At 41.4% G+C, this 6,000-nt stretch overlaps 1 non-coding gene across 1 annotated transcript; it reads left to right on the forward strand.

Moving 5' to 3' along the window:
• Nucleotides 1-3,664: 3,664 nt before the first annotated feature.
• Nucleotides 3,665-3,771, forward strand: LOC130716469 (small nucleolar RNA R71). Its single transcript, XR_009012080.1, has one exon. It is a non-coding gene; the product is annotated as a small nucleolar RNA R71 (small nucleolar RNA).
• Nucleotides 3,772-6,000: the final 2,229 nt, after the last annotated feature.

A 6,000-nucleotide genomic window follows, 5' to 3' on the forward strand; every position in this document is an offset into this window, starting at 1 on the left:
GGCGCTCAGGCGCTCAACCAGGAGCGCTTAGGCGCCCATTCCTTTCTAGCATCATGTAAACAACGAATCAATTGGCGCTCAAGCGCACAACACGAGCGCCTGAGCGCTCTCTACATGCTAGAAAGCCTCTTGACCTTCTTCTTAACTCCCCTTTAAGCCTCCCTTCAATTTTCCAAGCCTTTTGACCTTCTTTCTTCATCAGTTTTCAGACCTAGCTGCTTGGGAACAAAGCAAGGAAAATATCTAGGATTTCCAAGAGTTTATTAGCACAAAAGACCCTCAATTCAAGTAGAAAAGATATGCAAGTCTTAAACTTACGTAAAATGCATGAAAGGTCCCTATAAAACTATGAAATTACCAAAACAAAGTAGAAACACAAATAAAGATAAAAATGCATGAGAATGCATAAAACACTACATGAGACTCAACAAAAAGACTCAAAACAAACTAAGAAATGACCCTAAAAACACTACTAAACTAGGGTCATCACACCACTATACTCAACGACAGCTCGCCCTCGAGCGTAAAAAACACTCGCTTGCCCTCGAGCGCAAGAAATGCATCCAAACAAGTGCTCAACAAGGAATACTTGACACCAAACCGGGGGATTTAGCAACTACAGCTGGTTCCAAAAGAAAGACACAACAATCCACTTCATGCAACTTTTAGACAAAGGAGAGTGTAGAGTCCATCATGAGAAGCATATAGATCTAAAGTTCCTAGGATGAGATATATATTTAGTGCACTGAGCACACAAGTAGTTCATAGGTTCTGGATATCATTCACTCAAGAGCAACCAAGATTAAACATGCACAAATTCATTGAGACTTCAAAGGGTTGAAATGTTGGCTTGGTGAAGTACAAGGTGGTTGGTCCCTAAGGAAGTCTAAAGCTTCAAGCATCTTGAGTGTGGTCCTATTAGTAACCCCGGAGCTTTAACAACAAACTTTTTAAGCACAAGTCTCTTGACCCCTTTTTCAACTTTCTTTTCTTCTATTTTTTCTTTTTTTCAACTCCAACTTGATTAGGAGTCTTTTTTTCTCTTTTTCTTTTTCTTCTTTTTTTTACATTTGGGGCAAGAGACATTCCCAACTTTAATTACTAGCTCCAACAAAATGCAGGGACCAACACTCCCCAAAATCCAACCTATCATCCATCCCAATCATTTAGCTAACAAAGAAATCTTCAATTGGCTCAAAAGGGACAACTAGGGACAAATGTTCAAGCCAACAAACTCTGAGGCTAAAAAACCTACAAGTCTCAAGAATTGTACAAGTATCACAAAGCATGCAAAGAGTGAAATCAATACAGAACCAAGAAGTACAAGTGAGTCAGGATCCTCCAGAGAAAATTTATGGTGAAGGGCCTAAGATGGGCCCTTATGGACTCACACCAACTCTATCCTTAAGAAACACTCGGAAGACCGAAGTCTCCTCCTCTCTTCCCCAAAGCATGCAATCACTCATCCCCAAAAGAAACACAAGTATTCATAAAAACATTTTCAAAACCAGCACAAGTAGGAGAGCATAACTACGTGCAAAAACATGTGAGTATAGGGAAGTAAAGACCCAAAAACGACTCTAACAAAACAATGCATGAATAAAAGAAAAATAAAAGCTACAAAAGAAAAATATGCAAAAATGCATGAGCTAAACTAAGGGAAATAGTTTACCTCCTTTACCAATTACCATGGAGGTCTTAGATACACCTCCTTCTCCAGAATTCAGGCTCTCATTCCCTGCAAAATGCACAAACAAACAAGAAAAATAAAACAAGACTTGGGTTGTCTCCCAAGCAGCCCTAAGTTATAGTCCTAGGTGGACTGTCCTTCCTTTGGTGTTAGGAAGGAAATTCCTTACCGTCAATCTTGTTACCACATGGGCAAGGTAGGAACCTTGCACAAAACCTTTGAAACAATTCCTCCCAAGAGAGGGTATCATCTAAACCATCATACCAAATCCTTGCTCCCCCCTTCAAGGAGTGAGGGAAGAGCTTAATCTTGAGCTCATCACTAGTCACACCTTCCATCTTTACAAGGTGACTAGCTTGAGTGAATCGGGCCGTGTGGGCTTGGAAATTCTCATCTTTAGACCCCCCATACTTGTTTTCACTAACAAGCTTGATGAGAGCTTTATTAAGCTCAACATCTTTTTCACTTACCTTGGGGGTCTCCCTTGAAGACCTGGACAAGCTTTTGATCATATCACAAACAAAACCATCATTAATGTTAGTTTGCAAATTAGAATTGAAAACCGAAAATCTTACCTTGTCCTCACCAACTCTGAGAATGAGCTGACCCTTATCAACATCAATTTTAGCCCTGCCAGTGGCTAAGAAGGGTCGGCCAAGAATGAGAGGAATCTTCGCATCCTCCTCCATGTCCAGCACCACAAAATCAACTAGGAACACGTACTTATCAACCTTAACCATCACATCTTCAATGATCCCATAAGGTGTTTTTAGGGATCGGTCCGCCATTTGTAAGGAGAGTATGGTCGGGGTGACCTCTCCTAAGTTCATCCTTCTAAACATGCTAAGCGGCATCAAGTTGATGATCGCTCCCAAATCACACAAGGCTTCAACCACTGTCAACCCCTCAATCTCCACTGGGATAGTAAAACTCCCAGGATCCCTTCTCTTCTTAGGCATTTTCTTTTGCAAAATGGCACTACACTCCTCGGTCATCATGATAGTTTCATCAACCTCACTCAACTTCCTTCTCTTATTTAAAATGTCCTTCATGAACTTAGCATAGATAGGCATTTGTTCCAAAGCATCGGAAAAAGGGATATCAATATGGAGTTTCTTAAAAACATCCATAAATTTTGAAAACTTTTTATCCAAATTCTTTTTAGCCAATGCTTTAGGAAATGGAACTTTGCTAAGCTCAGGAATAGGATCATTCATCAATCTAGTTTTAATAGGAGCACTCCTTTCCTTCTCAACTATCTTCTCACTTTTTTCTCCCTCTACTTTCTTCTTTAACTCATGTAACACTCTCCCACTCCTAGTGGTAGCAACAGCAGAATTTTCTTGTTCGGGATTGGGGATAGTATCGGAAGGAAATTTACCTTGAGGCCTTTCGGCAATTTGCTTGGCTAGCTGGCCAAGTTGGTGTTCCAAGTTCTTGATAGCCGCCTCTTGGTTCTTATGGTTGTTGTTCATGCGGTTGATGCAACTCTCCAATAGCTCCTCTAAACTCCTCTTGCAATTCACCTTTCCAACAACTTGTGTTTGGATAAGAGGTTCATGATTTGAGGATGGAACTATGCTTCCTTGAGCTATAGCTTTGGCTTCATTGCTCTCAGCATTGACAGTACACAAGTTACTAACATGAGGTCCACCACAAGACTTGCACTCCACACAAGTCATTCTTGCACCAATAGCCTTGGTCTCCTTAATATGCATTCGAATCTCCGCCACTTGTTCGGTGAGTTGCTTGTTGGAGGCCAAGAGCTTGTCATAAGCTTCCACTTCAAACTTACTCCTTCGGGTTTGGCGATCATTTTCAGAGTTCATGCCTCTCGCTGCCATCTTTTCTATTAAGTCATACCCCGCTTGTGGGGGAAGAGCATCGAACTCGCCATTTGAAGCCGCATCTAGGCCAAACCTCCAAGAGTACTGTAGACCATCATAAAATGTTGCAACCAATTCAGCTTGGGTGAGATTGTGCTGAGGACATTTCCTCAAGAGCTTCTTGAAGCGCTCCCAAGCTTCATAGAGACTTTCTTCAGTGGGTTGCACAAAATTCATAATGTCTTTTTTCAGCTTCCTCAAAAGAGCTCTTGGGAAGAACCTTGTTGTGAATTTTTCTGCTAGGTCTTCCCAAGTAGTGATACTCCCTTGAGGTTGTGAATTCAGCCATTCCTCCGCTGCATCCTTCAAAGAAAATGGAAACAAGTTCAACCGAATTGAATCCGTCGGAACATTGTTCACACGGTAAGTGTTGCAATTCCGGATGAACCTCTCCATGTGAGCATGTGGATCTTCCAAAGTACCTCCACCATATTGGTTTTGGCTAACCAAATTGATGAATGTTGGTCTCAACTTAAAGTTTCCCACTCCCTCGGGAAAGACAATGCTCCCGGGATAGTCAAAACTCATGGTAGCCGCCGAAGAGACCGGTTGGCATTCTCAACTTCTTGTTCACATAATCGGAGGGTGATCCCCTCTTGGATTCTTGCCTCGATATGGGCTTGCATCTCCTCCTCCGTCATATGGCCACCCATGACGGTGTCTCTCTCGAGAGCAACCTGAAAGTGTGACACTCAAACAGAGAAAGATTAGTAGCACCAATTCTAGACAAAGATAAAAACAAAACAAAAATTAAAACCACAAACTAAAAGCTTAAACCAAAAACCACAAACAATTCCCCGGCAACGGCGCCAAAAACTTGTTGGTCAATCTGCAAGTGTACAGAATCTACCCGATTTTAATTTATCGAACCACAGGGAATTGGTATGAGAATTCAGTTTAAGCCTCGAGTTCACGGTAGTAAAGCGAGTAAAATTCAGTTTTAAAGGTTGATTGTTTTGGTGATTAATTAACAAGCAATTGGAATATAAGTGTGTGAAGAACAATGGTGAAAATGCCTTGGGTTCTTGCTTGATTAATTCAGTTCTAATCAACCTATTCTATCCACAAAACTCTGAGTCTCTCCTTGATGTTCTAGCCTAATCAATCATCTATCGATGCCTCGCATAGAAAATCCTCTCAAGCCAAAAGATAGGCACAATTCCTTGATAACCTAAACATTTGCTAAAGGCATTAAGCATGCAATTCAGGCCAACAAACCCCAACCCTTCCTCTATTCCTAGTAGCAAGTATAGAAGAGGTAATCCCACAACAAGTCCCTAATCTATAACAAACTTCCGTTCTATTATAGAAAAGCATAAAGCTAGCACATGTTCTAACTTGAAACATAAAGCATGGATATGGGATTCAAGGGTTTACTCAGAGGAATCATGAATAGAAATAGGAATTAAGTTTAAAACATCATAAGTCTTACAAAGAACCTAAAGCAAAATGGATTTAGCCAAGCATGGCTATGAAACCCATACAAGAAGATAAAGATGAAACCTGAAACATAGGGCTTAGAGAAAGCTCCTCAAGCTCCAGAACTCAAACCCTATCTTCTAACTTATGAAAATATGATAAAATGACAAAAGTTACAAAAGAAATGACAAAAAGCCTTTTTATAGGCAAACAGGTCGAGTCTGGGCGCTCAGGCGCCAATTCAGAGCGCCTGAGCGCCAATTCCAAGTGGAAAAAGCAGCTTCTGGAGGTAATTGGCGCTCAACCAGGAGCGCTCAGGCGCCAATTCCTTTCTAGCATCATGTAAACAACGAATCAATTGGCGCTCAAGCGCTCAACACGAGCGCCTGAGCGCTCTCTACATGCTAGAAAGCCTCTTGACCTTCTTCTTAACTCCCCTTTAAGCCTCCCTTCAATTTTCCAAGCCTTTTGACCTTCTTTCTTCATCAGTTTTCAGACCTAGCTGCTTGGGAACAAAGCAAGGAAAATATCTAGGATTTCCAAGAGTTTATTAGCACAAAAGACCCTCAATTCAAGTAGAAAAGATATGCAAGTCTTAAACTTAGGATGAAGATCTAAAACCTACATGCTAGCATGATCGTCGTCCAAATTCGAAATCCAGAACGACCTAGTCTATGTACACCATCCGTCCTCCTCTCGCTACTGCGATGCGCTCCTGTTCCAGCATCTCAACCTTAGTTCCCCCAGAAGGGTGAACCGTCGTGAACCAGCCCGCCAAGGACATCTGACAAAGGGCGTAGTCCGCCAAAGCACACACAGAAGACGCGAGGGTCAACTCCAAAGAATTATGTAAATAATAGCACCGATAGATACAGGTAATAGAATAGCCACTTAGGCTTATAGCTAGGGATAACATCCTAGGGTTGCATATTCCACAATAAATGTAACGACAGTAATTGTAAGATCAAGTTTTGATCTAGTAGTACAACTCTATGTTTTGATGAT

The sequence above is a fragment of the Lotus japonicus genome, chromosome 4 (genome assembly GCF_012489685.1).
Source record: "Lotus japonicus ecotype B-129 chromosome 4, LjGifu_v1.2".
In the NCBI taxonomy this organism is placed as follows: Eukaryota; Viridiplantae; Streptophyta; class Magnoliopsida; order Fabales; family Fabaceae; genus Lotus; species Lotus japonicus.